Source organism: Equus asinus, chromosome 2 (assembly GCF_041296235.1).
Source record: "Equus asinus isolate D_3611 breed Donkey chromosome 2, EquAss-T2T_v2, whole genome shotgun sequence".
NCBI lineage: Eukaryota > Metazoa > Chordata > Mammalia > Perissodactyla > Equidae > Equus > Equus asinus.
The window spans coordinates 65,233,865-65,250,840 of NC_091791.1; the positions used below are offsets into that span (position 1 = coordinate 65,233,865).

Below are 16,976 nucleotides of genomic sequence, written 5' to 3' on the forward strand. Positions count from 1 at the left end.
AGCCCTAAGCAACCACTAATCTATTCCCCATCTCTATATATTTGCCTATTGTGGACATTTAATATAAGTGTAATCATAATATGTGGTCTTTTGTGACTGACTTCTTTCACTTAGCATGTTTTTAAGGTTCATCCATGTTGTGGCTATTATCAGTACTTCATTCCTGTATATGGCCAAATAATATTCCATTGTATGACTAATACCACATTTTGTTAGTCCAGTTGTCTACTGATTATTAGAAATAATGCTGCTATAAACATTCAGGTACAAGTTTTATGTGGACATATGTTTTCATTTCTCTTGCTTATATACCTAGGAGTAGAATAGCCCTGTCTTATGGTAACTCTATGTTTAACTTTTTGAGGAATTGCCACACTGCTTTCCAGAGCTGTTGCAGCATTTTACATTCCCACCAGCAATGTACAAGGGTTGCAATTTGTCCACATCCTCAACCTCACCAACACTTGTTATTCGCTATCTTTGATTAGAGCTATATCAGTGAGTGAGAAGTGGTATTTCATTGTGGTTTTGGTTTTCACTTCTGTGTTGATGAATGTCTATCCTTTGCTCATTTTTTAATTGGGTTGTCTTTTTATTCCTGAGTTGTAAGAGTTCTTTATATAGTCTAGATACAATTCTCTTACCAGATAGATGATATGCAAATATTTTCTCCCATCTTATGGGTTGTCTTTTCACTTGTTGGTAGTGTCCTTTTAAAGACAAAAGTTTTACATTTTGATGAGGTCCAATTCATCTATTTTTTCTTTTGTTGCTTATGCTTTTGATGGCATATCTAAGAATTAATTGACAAATCCAATATCACAAAGGTTTATCCCTATGTTTTCTCCTAAAAGTTTAATAGTTTCTGCTCTTACATTTAGGTCTTTGATCCATTTTGAGTTAATTTTGTATATGGTGTGAGGTAAGGGTCCAACTTCATTCTTCTACATGTGGCTATCCATTTGTCCCAGCACCATTTTTAGAAAATACTCTTCTTTCTCCATTGAATGATCTTGGCATTCTTGCGGAAAATCTGTCAACTATAGTATATGTGGGTTTAATTCTGGACTCTCCATTTTATTCCATTAATCCATATGTACAGAATGGCTTTTTAAAAGCAGAAATTACATTAGTCATCTCTCAGTAAAACAGCTTAACCTCTAGCACAAGTCATTTTATTCCAAGAGTTCTTACCCAGGGCACAGAGTCCCAAGAAGTCTTTGGATAATAATCAGGGAGTCCATGAACTTGTATGAGAAAACTTACATCTTTATTTTTATTAACCTCTAACTCAAGTTTAGCATTTCCTTTAATTATAAATGTGGACAATAAACTAGAAAAGCATTAATGATACTAATGACTCTGTTAGCAATAAAAATCCCAGATATTTGCATAGAAGATTATAATTGTTGCAGATATCTCAAAATATCATTTACATTAATCCTACCTTAAAATTATAGAGCATGTTAGAACTGTTGCACTTGGTCTTGATAATAATGCCCTAATCAAGAAACATACATGCTCTATCATGAATTTGTTTTTTATAGTCTAATAACTGTATTCAGTATAATTGGTTTTCCTTATAATCCAATGTTTTATATTATGCATTTATAACTATTTTGAAAAGGAGCTCATGGTCTTCACTAAACTGCCAAATGAGTCCTCAGCACAAAAAATGTTAAGAAACTCTGCTTTTCCCATTAGCAGTTTTATTTTCTTCCCAGCACTGATTGTCAACTGAAATTGTCTTATTTATTTACTTGTCGACATGTTTGTTGTCTGTCTTCATCTGACACTACAATTGGTAAGTGCCTAGTGCTTAAAATAGTGCCTAACGCCTAATAGCCATTCAATAAATATTTATTGAGTTAATTACTGAGTCATCAGTCATATTCTAAACAAGAGCTAAATGATAAGCTTAATGAAAATAACAACTATTGATATCAAGACAGTGATGTATAATTCATACTGAAAATAATTTCATATTTATATCGTCATCATCAGATTAAATAAACGCCACTCTGTCCTACGTTCCGTACTAAGCGCTTTGTGTACAGCATCTTATTTACTGTTCTCAGTACTAAGGAGAAGAATTATTATTATCCATATTTACCATTGCAGAAGCTAAGGCTCAGAGAGGTGAATTTCTTCCCAAGGTCACACAGCTAGTAGGTGACAGAGTCAAGATTTGTAACAAGGTCTACCTACCTCCAGAACATCAGTTTTTAACTACAACAAAACACTTCCAGGGGATGGGGCCAGCCCGGCGGCTCAGTGGTTAAATTCTCATGTTCTGCTTCCGCAACCCGGGTTTCACCTGTTCGGATCCCAGGTGTGGACATGGCACCACTTGGCAAGCCATGCTGTGCCACATATAAAGTAGAGGAAGATGGGCAAGGATGTTAGTTCAGGGCCAGTGTTCCTCAGCAAAAAGAGGAGGATTGGTGGCAGATGTTCACTCAGGGCTAATCTTCGCCCCCCCCCCAAAAAAAAACCACTTCTAGGGGAAAAAATAAGAATTTCAAAGAATGAGAGGAGGATTTTTCTTATTATTCAATTGAGAGAGCTGAGATCCTGTGAAGTTAAGAAATATGCCCTGGGACGTAGAGTTCAGCAAAGATTTCCAGTAAAATGTTCTTTCCACTGTCCTGTTTATGAGCCACAGCAGGAAGACCCCTTAGCAAAAATACAGCATAACTGGGTGCTAATGGATTGCCTCATATGAGAGGATGAATTTCTGAAAAGGTTTACTTTGCAAGCGCAATTAATACTAACAGACATTAATTGAAATCTGTTCTTTCCTTTCTTGAGGTCCAGCTTGTTTCTCTAAATATTACAGCTCAGCCTCATTCAGGACATTAAGCACTTCATTAAGCTGAAATCCAAGTTAATTTGATTGCACAATTACAAACTGTCCCTAGCTGGAGATTGTCTCATTTGTCAGGGGGCAAGGGGGCAGCATGGCCTAATGACATGCTGGATCTGCCTTTTATCCCCAGCTTGAGGTTTCAGTGTTTTCCGGTTTTGACCTCATCAAGCCTTACAGTAAGGAAGTAAAACTGGAGCAGAGAGACAGATGTTCCCCTTACCAAAGCAGCTGAGGGCACCTAGAGGCCCATCCACTGGATCTGCAAAGGAACAGGGTGCAGGAAGAGTCCTGGTCACCTGGAGATGGCAGCAAATGCAGTCAAACCAAAGGCCCACAGTGCCCAGGGCAGCTCACCCACATGCGGAGCATGTATCCAAGCAGCCCCTTTCCTAACCCCTGGGCCCAGTTTTACTGTACCAGCCACAGGCTCACCTGATAACTCATTCAGCATGGTGTACACAGCAGTCAAGGGGATGGATAAATCACATTGTTTTCAACAGTGATCTTGCTGACATTACCAGACCCTGGAAACACCAGACTTTTTGAAGCAGCATTTCTCTTTTCTCTGCCATTCCTGCATGTGACCAAAGAACTCACTCCCAGTCCTCTCCAGGAGAGAGTCCTCTTCCAGCCAGCCCAGTTCCCTCACTGAGTCTGCTGTAAAGATGTTAACCTTGCCCAAAGAGAGGTCTGGCCTTGGCCCTCAGCTTCTGGGACACAATCTCTAAGCCCTTGGTATGTCGTGCCTGATAAAATTTTTTGCCTGAGTGTCTTGGGTCAGCTAGATGGTGACAACGTGATTGCGGAGGGAAGGAGAGTGGTTAACCACACCAGAAAGTCTAACCATGTAATATATGGTGGGGGCTTTGGGTCATATTGGTATTTGTCAACCTCCAAAACAGCTGGAGCCTGAGGTCGGCCACATGGGCAGTCGCCCAAATTTATGTGATCAAACTCCAGTAAAAATTCTGAACAATGAGGCTAGATGAGCTTCCCCCGTTGGCACTACTCCTTGTATGTTGTCTCACACAGATGCTGAAAGTAGCACTGTCCATGACTCCACAGGGAGAGAACGATGGAAGCTTCGCGTTTGGCGCTTTCCCAGGTCTGCCTCGGGTGCCTTTCCCCTCGGCTGATTTTAACCCCTATCTTTTCCCTGTAGCAAACTGTATGCGAGTATAACAGCTTTCAATGAGCTCTGTGGTCCTTCTAGTGAATTGTCAAAGCTGAAGGTAGTTTGGTGAACTCCCTGAACTTGCAGTTAGTGTCAGAAGTGAGGGGGTCTTGTGGACTGCTCACCCTCTCCTCTTCTTATGCGTTATCTAAGTTCTAGCCATGCCTGGAGACCCAGTTCTTGTCTCCCTTCCTCCCTGAAGGAATTACTGCAGCCCAGAGAGCACACTGTCTTCTGGACTCAAAGCCAGTGTTTCTCAAACCACTTTTTAGCAAAACCCACAGTAAGAAATATATTTTAAATCACGAATCAGTACACACATATGTTTATACAGTATATATGGATCTCTGTATATAACTGAAACAAAAGTTTCATGTAATCACATTGAGCTTCCAGAGCAGTAATTTTCTCTAAAACTGTTCAATCTAATCTTTTTAAAATGCTCATTGTGACCCACTCTATTGCTTTCACAAATCATCAATGAGTCGAGATTCGCAGTTTAAAGCAGCTCAGGTCTTGTCCACCACCTCGCTAATTAACCACAGCACTGCCTTGCAATACATCTTGTTTTGTTTCTTAACTTTAATGTATCCACATCTTGTCTCTCTAAAAACCTGATTAAAAGCTTCAAAACAAACCTCCAAAGGAAAACAACAATAACATGTAACACTTTTTTGGCCACTTTCATGCTAGGCATTGTACTAAGAGCTTTTCCATACATCATCTCATTCTTTCCACACACTACTACAAAGTAGGTGTTACTGTCATCCTTCATCATCATTTTCACCCCATTTCACAAAGTAAAGACCCTATAACTGGCTCGCCCAAGGGCACACGGCCATAAAGAGGAAGAGCAGGATCAAGCCCAGGAAATTCTCATTCTGAATCCTGACGCTAACCACCAGACAGCTCTGCCTTTCCTTTTCACCCATTCTCAATCTGGGCCACAGCCTCCCAGCCGACCTCTGTCCCTCAGTGGGCAGGGGACTGACAATACACAGGAACACATGATACTGGCCCAGGTGCTTGGGGAGAAGGAAGCTGGCGAACATTTCCTCTTCAGCCAGTGCTCTTTCCAAACAAGGGTCAGCGACCTGCCCGTACAGCACACTCTCAGGCCTCTCTGTCATGGTTCCCTTCACTCATCTCTGGGGAGTCTCCTTCTTGCAGAACGCCAGTCACCACTGCCCGCTTCTCCTTGCAGAACGCCAGTCACCACTGCCCGCTTCTCCTTGCAGAACGCCAGTCACCACTGCCCGCTTCTCCTTGCAGAACGCCAGTCACCACTGCCCGCTTCTCCTTGCCCTGCCTCCCTACACCAATTAAACTGTCACAGTTGGCTGGCTTGGAGAAAGGTGCAGGCAGGAAGAAATCAGAAGGAAGCAGAGAATTCAGGGGAGGTGGGGCTCCTCTCAGAAGCCACTCTTCCGTCAAACTGGTCTGAAGACTGGTCAGCCCACCGAGGTCCCCAGGGACTCTCCAGTGGTGGGTAAGAGACACAGCTGCTTGCATCCGTTTGGGCACCCCAGCAGTGCCTAGGTCCTGGTGTCCCGGCACTGGGTCTCAGAAGAAATGATTTTGGCTGGTGAGTATTTGCATTCCTGAATTACAGCCCAAGGGGGAAATTTTCCCCCCAAAACAGGTGCTAACCCATGATGTATAAGAGAAGCAGAAAACAAAGAGGGCTTAGGCTCTGTGCTGTGGACTCACCCCACCTCATAGACTGCTCTCAGTGTTGCCTGGTATTAAAAGAATAGCTAGGAAGCCTAGGGCCTCCCTTCCCCAGTTTCAATAGCATTGCCCCTACATTTTCCAGATTTCAAATGCACTCGGGGAAGCGGGATGCTTGTTCAAAAAGAAAGAACACTGTAGAGAGACCCGCACTCAGACATGTTTTGTATGTCAGGAGAAGGAGGGCTCCTGATCAATCTCTGCTTGACCTTTGGGTAGGAGGACTGCCCTCTGTCTGCCATGTGATCTTCAGAGCAGAAGAAAGAGGAGTAAGTGAGCAGATGAACCAATCCTACAGGCAAAAATCCTTAGCTTGGGGTCCAGGGACCAACTTTAGGGTTCCTGGTAAGCAAAATATCTACAGCATTCACCAAATTCCCAAAGGGGTACTTGGCTCACAAAATACCACCACCAGTCTACATGGTAATCTGTACACATTGTCTTCTATAATTTCAATTGCTGTAGCTACCAACTCTTATTCATCCACGCCTTCTCCAAGCATATGTACATGCGTGCACACAGACACAGAGCCACTAAATGCACCCTCCTGGTCTACTCCCAAGCTCACCACATACTTGACAACAGATTGTGCTCAAAGGCCCTGACAGGTGGTATGGCTGCCTGGAGCACATCTCAATTATTAATGCTGCTCTTTATAGACCTTGCCTTATTATCCCTGTTCATGCTATTATGAAGAGGGCAAAATCTCTAATGCACTCCTTGCCCACTTCCTCCTGCTGTTAGAGGAAAAGCAAATGCCAGGTAGAGTCATCTAATAGCATCCATGGTCTTCACCTTTCTCCATCTCCTGTCCCTGCAGTTTCCTCTAGGGATCAAGACCAAGTGTATCTCAAACTGGGCATGGGTTCATTTTCTGGGGTGGGGGAGGGGAGGTGAAAATACCAGCTCTCAAAGGAAGAGATGGGGGTTCTCTGCCTGGCTGTGAACAGGAACATGGGACAGAGAAGGACAAATGCCTTCCAGTAGATTCCAACATCTAGCAAGTAGGCTTGGAGTCCTACCTAGAGTTTCCTCCTGACAGAATCATGATAGGTGAAAGGTAATGCAAGTATTTTCCATTTGGAAACCAGGCTGATAAATTAATGTTGTCATAATGGAGCAGCCATCTTTTTCTCAGCTCTGAAAGCATCTGAGCTCTGGGCTGTCTATTCAAGCAGAACCTAATACTACCCTAACATTAACAGTCAAGTTTCCACTTGAAAAGTGAAAGGTCGGAAGGTGGCGATATAGCTCAGACTTGGGACCATGTGTGGGAAGAAAGGTCCAGTGATGCTCCTAATTTTTCCAATTTATCTATATTAACCCACGCCCTCATATCCATATATGTTAGAAATTAAACGAAGTTTCATATAACGTGCCCATTTAGCCAACTAAGTCAGAAAATAGTCTCAAACAATTATCAACACGCACATGCTTAGTATAATCAACTCTGCTTTGGTCAAGTTAATACACTGGCAGAACAGACAGATTTGGGCCTCTTTTCTCATAAAGAATCTGACAATTTAAGGGGTTATGTTTGCTTCCATTTATGTCCTGGAAAATACACTCTTGTGACTTAGCAACCATGTTTAAAAAGCTTTCGCATTTCTTAAACAAACAGAGTGTATGTTTATGAGGTCTGAAGGACGTTATTTTCAGGGATGACGTAAAGTCAGTGATATGTAGCTCTGGGGCTTTACAGTAAGTTGTGGGTGATTTATTGCTGTGACATACAGTATTCGCCTGGAGAAATGTGGACATTTACTTTAGCAGTGTTTGAAAACGTGTTAAGTGGGAAACAAGCCAGAATGCCTAGGGACCAAAGACACCTCCCTTGGAGAGGGAAGGAGCCCTTTGGGTGATGGAAGACCAAGAGTTAAGAACATTTTCTGGCACTCAGGGAGCAGAGCTAATTCAAGACCAGAAAGAGGGACAGTTTATAACAGAGAGTGAAATCGGGAGGCCCAAAGCTGACCTGCAGAGCTATCTGGTTTGGCCTGCAGAGGACATGAAAAGTTTTGGAGTCGTGGGCAAGATTTTAAAACTGGAGATTCAACATAAAAGCCCAGTTTCCTCTCCTCTCTTTGAAAGCTGGGAAGATCTGGCCGTACAGTCTGCACTCCTGGTTGGGGCCCACCAGCCAGAGTTAGGAAGTCTCTTGAGGGGAGGCTCAGGCTCTCGGCTCACCCTGTCCTCACCAGATTGGCTTCCCAGGTCTCTAACACCCTCCCGCCGGTGTGGGAAACGTGACTTTTTTACTGTGGCGCTCTCAGCAAACAGATCTCCTAACTGCCGAGACGCCTTTTCAGACAGAAGGACGGACAGAGCACATGTTTCTCCAAAACTCAAGAAAAGCAAGATTATTATGTTTTCTTAAAATTTTTGACATATTCACAGGTGTCATTTTTTTTTTAATGCTGGATTACTGAAGTTAATATTTCCCAAAGCCAAGTCAGAAGGCATGGTTTGAAATGGAATGTTTATTTTTATTTTCTCATCTGAAACAATTAGATGACACTGGGAGGGGTATGGTTGAAGGCATCTGTCTCTGGGCATGTTTTCTTATTTGTGAAAAGGAAGGGCTGACAAGAAGGAAGGAAATAGGGCCAACTTCTCCACTAGGCACAGCAGACAGCACCTATGGCCTACCATACTTCTTGCAATCCACAAAAATATCTTCATTTTAATTTCTTTAAAATCAGAAGAAAAATAAATATAGTAATAATGAATATGTAATAATGAATCCAGCCTGGATTATATTCATCTTTATATAAACACAGTAGTAAAATATCACTTTTAATAATCTTTATGGAGAAGGCATAAGTACCTAGGGCCCATGAACATCACACTGCGTCCTCGGGCAAACACTGGTCTCCAGAAAGATCTCGGGTCATGCTGTGGTCAGTTTGCCAGTAGCACAGCCTCACTTTCCTCCCCACCACATCCCTGGATGGTCTGCATGTGGCACGTACATGAACGAGGCCCCTGCAAGGCACATTACACCTTGACCTTGGTTTCAAAAAGCTGGAGTGGATGCCTTTCAGTCCACAACTTGCGGAAATTTCCAAACAGAAGTTTCCAAAGGTTTTCATCATGTGCAATTGGAGAATAGGTATTACTGCCACCAGAGACAGTCTGATTTTCTGATTCCATTATGCCATCCTTGAAGCATTCTCAACCCTTAATTTCAGTGGCTGATTTCAAGGCAGGGCCTCGCCAGACTCAGCACACACTGAAAATAAAAGCCAAGAAGCCAAAGTGCAGGTCATGATGAGAGTCCCATCTTGTGGATTCCTAGAGTTGGTGGGAGCCTGAGTTTTCTGTATCTGCAACTCAAAACTTGCCCCCAAAATTCCATAAGATCCAGCTATCTTGCCAGCTCTTCATCCTTAGCACTTATTGTTAGCAATGTTCATATTAGTAATTGATAATATATTGCTTCATGATATCTCACTTGTTATCTTATTTTGTTACCCCATTTTTCCTATATTATAGCTGGACTTCCTGACCCTTGGTAAAAACATATATAATTTAAACAGATTAATGAAAAAGATCTAGCCTTATGCATAGTTTTTGAAATCCTGCAGTACCTAGTAAAATGTCTTGCACACAGTCGTTACTTAATAGAGCTCTACTACCTGACTGATACCTTTAAGGGCACAGATACATGGCTCTCAGTCTCGTCTCCATTATTACAATGAGACTGGTGGCCAATCCTCCCATGGTATGCTTTCTCATCAATTTATAGGTGGGACAGGAACATCCCCTACACACATGCACGTGCGCGCGTGCACACACACACACACTCGCTTCTCTCAAATTCTGTGAATAGTGACGTGTATCAAAAAGCCCCAAGGACATCCTTGCTGCCAAGGGATTCTATTTTTAAACCACAGATGACTCATCACTGACCAGGGTCTCCCCAAAGCTACAATTTGTCAGGCTGTCAGGAAGAAGGACAGGGGAATAAAAGCAAAGACAGAAGTCACATCCCCATGCCCGTCTGCCGCCCATAAACCCCGTGACGAAACTGTGACAGTCAACACTACAGCTCAACACAACCATGGTTGTGTTAAGCACGAGCTCTTCCCTTGTGTTTGGATTAAACTGTTCCCAGCTCTAACCTTGCCTTCCAGCTGGCTCCTACCCTGATTCTTGGCAGTTTCTGCCTGCATGTCTGGCCATGACTTTAGGTAGAGGACCAGTGTTGTGCAATGAGGAGAACATAGAGCCCTCTGTGGTATAAACACATGCTAATTGCAGAAGATATAAATAACTAACCGGGCCTAAAAGGGAATGCATTTTCTTCAATTTGCCCTGAAATAATCATTCTTTTAAAAGAAGCAAGAGGGCTAAGACAGTGTCAGATAATCCAAAGCTTTCTTTTTTAAATTCTGGAGAGTGGTAAGAAGAGAAGAAATCATTTATCCTAATTTTGGAGGGTAGAGTAGACGTGAATTTACAGACATAGTTATCAGATAGTGTTTGCATGGGAGAAACAAATGAGCAATTGGGCAAAATGTCCTCAAAAGTTATGCACAATAAATTCCAAACAGCTCAAACCAATGCGTTCAGTCTTGTTAACCCTCCACAACAGAGTTAAACTCTTACCTCCCACATGATAGTACAAAAAAAAGAAAAAAACAGCAGCAGGATCATAAAATCAAGGATTTCAAGGCCTCTTGCCAAAGGAGGTGAAATAAACGATTCCCAAGCACCCACCTGGCTGGGCTTGATCTTTTCTACCTGGTACTTTATCTTTTCCATGGCCCTGAAGTTTCCCCCATGATGACAGCCTGAAACTCCAAAATTGGAGTAAAAAGTCACTATTTGCTTCACTATTCAACGGACGATATTTGCTATCACATCTTTGTTCATTTTTTCTTTAGCAGAAAGAACCCAACAGATCAAGCAGAAAAGGGCCTGGATTGAGAGGGAAGAGCTCTGGGACTGCTCCTGGCTAGTTGGGTGACCTTGAGCAGGTCACTTAACCCTTCTTCTCAGGAGAGGATGCTGAGGCACAGGGAAGGTGCAGAGGTCACATTAAGTAGATTCTGAAGCCTCCTCAGATCTAATATTATATTCTGAAGTCACCTTCTGTAGAAAACTTGGAAGATATAGCTCCATCCTCCCTCCCACTCCTAACAGAGTCCCTGATGTTTTCCAAGGAAATCCCAAAGGTGAGCAGTTCTCTTGATGCTTTTAGATGCTGTCACATGTGGTACCTATGTATCACCCACACAACGAGAGACAAGCAAGGAAGCTGAGACCACTCACCAATGTGGATGGTGGAAGGAGGAAGAGTGCTTACCCTCTTGGTAATCCTCCACCTGTCTTCTCTATCAGGTTTATAACCAATTGATGAAGGAATGGCAATTTGGAAAACTAGATGAGATAGAATGGCTGAGTTAGGGTTGCTCCCATGTCAGAGAATTGACTGTTGTCTTTAAAGGTTAAATTCTAAGAGGAAACAAGGACTTCCCATTGGGAGTTATTTAGGGCCTCTTTGCCCCAAAGGCATCTCCTCTTACCCCACCCCTTAGTGGGCTCTGCTCCTCCACCATCTGACATTCCATTCTTTCAACAGCTGCTGGCTCTCCCCGTTGTGTTCTCTTCACAGATGTGCAGTGCTGTTCTGAACATCCTGCCCTTGAACTTTCCCTACCCATAATTTTCCAAACCAAAGCCTGGCAATAAAAATGTCAGTGAAGGATGGAGAAAATTGGGGGAAGTATTTAAAAAGGAAAAAAACAATTAGGGAGACGCTTTACATACACAGTGATTTGTGTTGACTTCCTCAACAAAGCTTAAATGCATGCCATGACTTCTCAAAAAGGGCATAAAGGCAGAGAGCTGGAGCAAATTTCCCAGAACACTCCCTAGAAAGACTGAGTTCCATAAAGGAGCTGGGCACAGAGGGAGATGGTGAGCTTTATTCTCCATGCCAGGGGCTGCACAGCTGTTCTTGCTGCAGGGCAGAGCATGTGCTAATGGTGATAATGAAAGTAGCATTTCAGTACTTTACAGTTTACAATGCACTGTCATGGATGTGATCTATGCTGTCCTCATAGCTCCACTAGGTACCTACCTGCTCGAGGCACGTGGGAGACGCTGGGTCAACACCTGTGTGCACAGTAAGACCAAGAATGGAGGAGGAGGTCAGATATCTTAATTGTTTTAAAGACTTCCATAGAAACCTCTTTTGGACCAAATTTTCCTCAAGTCCATCGGTTTGATAATACTAACCCTCTAGGCACACAATGAAAAACTATACAAATTACCTCTAAAGAGATAAAGACTCTATCTCATGGGGAAGCAAGGCCTCTGTCATTATTGACTTTGGTATGTCAAATAACAGGCACAGAGAACTAGGTAAGGAGGGGAGGGCAAAGAGTCTTTCTACTGGGAAAGAATCCTTAAGTGGGAGGAGCCCTGCGGAAACAATCAACTTTCCTTGTTCTTTGCTAACTTGACCCTATTCCATCATGAAATCCTGCCACTTCACGGAGATAAAAGAGAGTCATATTAAGCCATAATTTAGGTGGAAATGAAATAAGGCCCAAATAGACATCAGATAGCACATGTCCATGTCCTAAGGAGAAAGCTGTGATAGGACCCTCGTAAGCACTGCTGACTTACAGACTTGGCCCCAAAGGTGAGAAATGGGGATGGAGAGATGGAGAACAAAAGAGAAAACAAGACAGACGAGTGGGTAAGATGAGAATAAGCCACCTCTCATTCTTGCAACATCTCACTCAAACCATTTAGCCACTTCCACAATTGGTACTTTCACTTCTTAACATTCAGAAGAGAGCAATGCCTTTAGATACCCTGGATTCAAATCCTGGCTCCATGGCTTATTAGCTATGTGGTTTTGGGCAGATGTTGCAGCCTGAGCCTCCTCATGTGGAAAGTGGGAAAGGTAACAATACCTACCCTGTCAAGCTGTTAGGAGACATCAATAAGATTGCATGTTATATTTATTTTAAAGTGCTCAGCACTATACGTCGCAGACAGCACATGATCAGTGAGTGTTAGGTCCTTCCAACCACCTGCCCCTCTCTTCTCTTTTGAGGAGAATTTCTAGGCTGAGGGACTAGAGGCCTGGCTGTGTAAAGACTCAGGTGGGTAAAATAATTGAGTGACTGGCCGGTTCTGCTAAAGCTCTGGATATCCCCATTACATCAATGGTGCCAGTTTTATTTTCAGAGGCTACGAAAACAATCTGGTCAATTTCTATTGCAATCTTAAAGATAGTTTTCCTTAACCATAGCTAACTATAAGCTATTTTACCAAATGGAAAATATTCAGCATTATCACATGAAGGTGTCTCGAATGAATGAATGAATACAAAATGAATGAATCAGTGAATACAAATGTAAAATTTTAAAGACAGGGGAAGCCCGTTTTCACATCATAACACCACTTTTACCCTAGAATCCAGCCCTTGGATTAACGGCTCTCCACAATTTGTACTGCTATTCCGTCTCCCTTCCTGATGTCCATATCCTCAAAACAGCACTGCTGATACCAGAAGCCAAGAGCAAAGACTGGAGAAATCAGCAGGTGCCCCCACTGTGCACGAGCCGTTTTGAAGGAGATAAAGTCATTAAGAAAAATTTGAACAATGTATAACCTTTCAGCTTTACTCTGCTAACAGCAGGTAGCTTGCCCTTCAGAGACATGAGCCTGCATTGAAGTCACCAGTAAGCAGGACTTGACCTTCATTTTCAGTACACGCAGCATTAAATATTCATAATTCACGTAACTGTAGCATAAGAAATAGCAGCGTTTAAACATGAATCAAAGGAATAAATATCTTCACACAGGTGAGTCACCCTTTCCCAGAATGCCTCTGGAAAAAATGCAAATAACCAAGATCTGGAGCCTCTCTCTCTCCCAAGGGTCTCTTGAAATTCTAGAAGCAGCAGAAACTGCTGTATTATGCAGTCCCTGAATCCTGCCCTCACACTGACATCACTGGGTCTCTTTTTTTTTCTTATCTGTTAGAAAAGAATTACTGTTCCTATGTCAAAGGGAGAAAATAGACAAAGATGGAACAGCAATGGTGACACTATCACCCACCGGGCATCTAGGGGTACTTTTGACTTGGTTGAACAATTTTTTAAAAATCTTTGCTTCACAGAGCATCAGAGAATTTGGGAGGAAAGGGTTGGCATAGGCATGGAGAGACATCAGAATTAGGAGCTGGAGTGCCATGTACCTTACACTGGGCACAATGCCTTTAAAAAGAATAAAAAGGAAATGGAGTTCTTTTGGACAATATCTGCCATGCATGGCTAATTTAATATCTTTTGGGGGATGGGATTACTGTGTGTGGCAGGCTTAATACTTCTCTGAGTCTGTCAAGAAATTGACATTTGTATCAATCCAGACACTGGGTGGAATATCTCCCTCTGCTTGGGTGTTTCTAGAGTCTACTCCTGGGATGATAAAGCATCACTTTAACAGTTTAATGTAATTCTTTTTGGCTTTCAACTCCAGGAGCTCTGAGCACAATCCATCTTAGCTAGGTAGTAATCACTTGAGGCTGCACAAGTGATCCTTCTGTGGCAATCACTCCAAGAAAATTAAGACCCAAAGACAGGCTTCTCAAACTCCTGAATGAAAAAGATCTACTCAGGGATATATCTGGGCCCAATAAAGGAAAAGGAAAGATGTGTAGGAGAGGACATCTTTGGAAATGACTTATCAACTGCCTCTTGATAGTAAGATAAGATTTGAAAGGTTAAAAAGATCATAAACCCACCCATTATGACATTTATCTGAACTGCCCTGCCCACCTGCTGCTGCACAGAAGCAGAACAAGCACCAGGCCTGCCTGTCTGCTCACCCAAGCTGAACTGGCCTGCCTTGACACTGAGCGAGCAGAGCAGACCAGGAGAGCCTGTTTTATACACGAATCTGCATTCTCCCTCTTCTCAAAAGGTTGGGTGCAGAGAACCTCACATCCTGAACTTGTGCTGCTGGGGCATTCCCACCATTTGGGGGGAGGCCAGCTCTGGTTAAAATTCACTGGGACAAGCCATTTCATGGACAATGTCTGCCCAATTAGGTTCATGCAAACGAAAGCCTATGTATTGTCTTTTGACTTATTTATTTGAAGCATATACAGTCACATGTCACTTAACAACAGGGATATGTTCTGAGAAATGCACTGTTAGGCAATTTTGTTGTTGTGTGAACATCATAGAGTGTACTCACAGAAACCTAGATGGTATAGCCTACTACACAGCTAGGCTACATGGCAGTAATCTTGGGGGACCACCATTGTATATATGGTCTATCATTGACTGAAATGTCATTATAAGGTACATGACTATACTAACTAAAGCTCATCTGAAAAATATTGGGTACTCTTTTACAGGGTGATGACTTAGCATAACTTCCAAGAAAAGTTTACAGCTCTCTTTCCAAGCTGCTTGGGTGGCCAGCCAACTACGAGTGTATAAAACCAGCAACAGTTTTGAATGAAAAGGATTGATTTTAAGAATTTACATCCTGATTTCCGTTTGCATCTTATATGTGGATAGAACTTTTTATCTTGTTTACTATGCTTAATTCTGATGGGTTATTTTTTTTATTCCTGAGAATCTCTGGATTATCATAAAGTTATTTTAGAGATTCTACTTTAATCCTCCCCTTTAGTTAAAGTGAGCATGCTTGCTGGCTTTCCCCAGGAAGAGGGTAGCCTCCTTGGTTTGAGTCTGCTGATCAGGTCACCCACAGAATAGAACCTTGGGATACGGCTTCAGAACTAAATGTAATTCAAATGAAAAGTAGAAAGAGCTACATAAATAAACATAAGGTCATCTTATAAACAAAGTTTCACTATGCCAAACCACACAGTTTAGTGACAAAAAAGACAGACTGAGGTTAGGACAAGGCTAGGACAGTCCTCAGGGAAAGTGAGGTCAGCCTTGGTTCTAAGATTATTGGTATTTTTGCTGAGCAAAGCTGAGAATAGGCCGAAGGTCCATCCTTGGGATTAACTCTTTGCAAGTCCATAAAAGAAAGCACAGCCAGAGAGGATTCTCAATGCCAGCTTTCCCAAGGCTTAGCAGAATTATAACTAAATCCAAAGGACACTGAAGTGGTGCAGGGCTCCAGGGAAGTGGGTCTTCCTTGGGGAATTCCATCCCTTTCCATCCTCTCACATGGAGCCGAGAACACCCAGATCTACAGAGCAAAAGACTGCCTTATAGTAGACACCATAAAAAAGGACACAATTCAAATCCATCTAGCAAGAGCATTTTATTGATGAGAAATACAGAGGAGTAAAAAGAGACAGAAAGGGAAAGAAGGCACCGAGGCAACAGTCCATCTGAGCAATCAACACATTCACCTCCATGTAAGGGTTTGCTCTGTCTGGGTCACATAGACTACATACTTGAACCTATTTCCTGAGCCTGGCAGGTAGTTGGCAGGGTATGCACTCCATGACTGTGAGAACACTCCTCACTCCTAGCGAGAGAATGGAGAAAAAAGACCAGGGGCTTTAGAAGATCTTGGTTCAATTCAAATATGATCCAAAATTATTAAGAGGAGATATTGAAAAGAGGCTTACCTTCGGTAACATATCGCTTGGAGTTTCCAAACTTAAAAAGCTCTTCTTTTTCTTGGTCAGGAAGAGCTGATGAAGGAGCTTGTAGAATCTCGTCTTCTGGAGGACTTTTAAAGGACCCTCCAACTGAGATGGGCAAGGGCAGACCAGCTTTGTATGGGGGCATGGGCTGAAGAATCTCTAACATTCTCAGATGCGGCTGATTCCCAGAGACAGGTGATTAGAGAAGATGTTTTCTTTATTTTCCCAGCCAAGACGTTTTGGCCTTGGCACCCAAATGCACAAAATCCTTTTGCTGGTGACGAGATCACTCTGAGAAATTCAGAGTTTGGGAGTGCATGAAACTATCACCATCCTGAGCCACAGGAAAAGAACTCTAAGCTCAGAATTCAGGTACACCAGGGTCTAAGCCAACAACAACACCAAGCAGGTTTCCTTGGATCAAACTCCAGCATCTAGCCATATCAGGAATAGAGTTCAAGGAGTTAAAAACACTCTCACAGTGGACAACGCAGGCAAAGAGCTCAAGGCCACTGTCCAGTTGTCAAGTTCAAGTCACCACAGAAAGGCGAGTCAGATGACTCAACTCTAGTCTCCCAGATGTGGACAGCTTCAAG

General features: G+C 42.7%; 1 protein-coding gene across 23 annotated transcripts in view; it reads right to left on the bottom strand.

The window, feature by feature from the left end:
- The window catches only part of KCNMA1 (potassium calcium-activated channel subfamily M alpha 1), a 714,937-nt gene that overhangs the window by 342,502 nt on the left and 355,459 nt on the right, over positions 1–16,976 (bottom strand). The window lies entirely within an intron of this gene.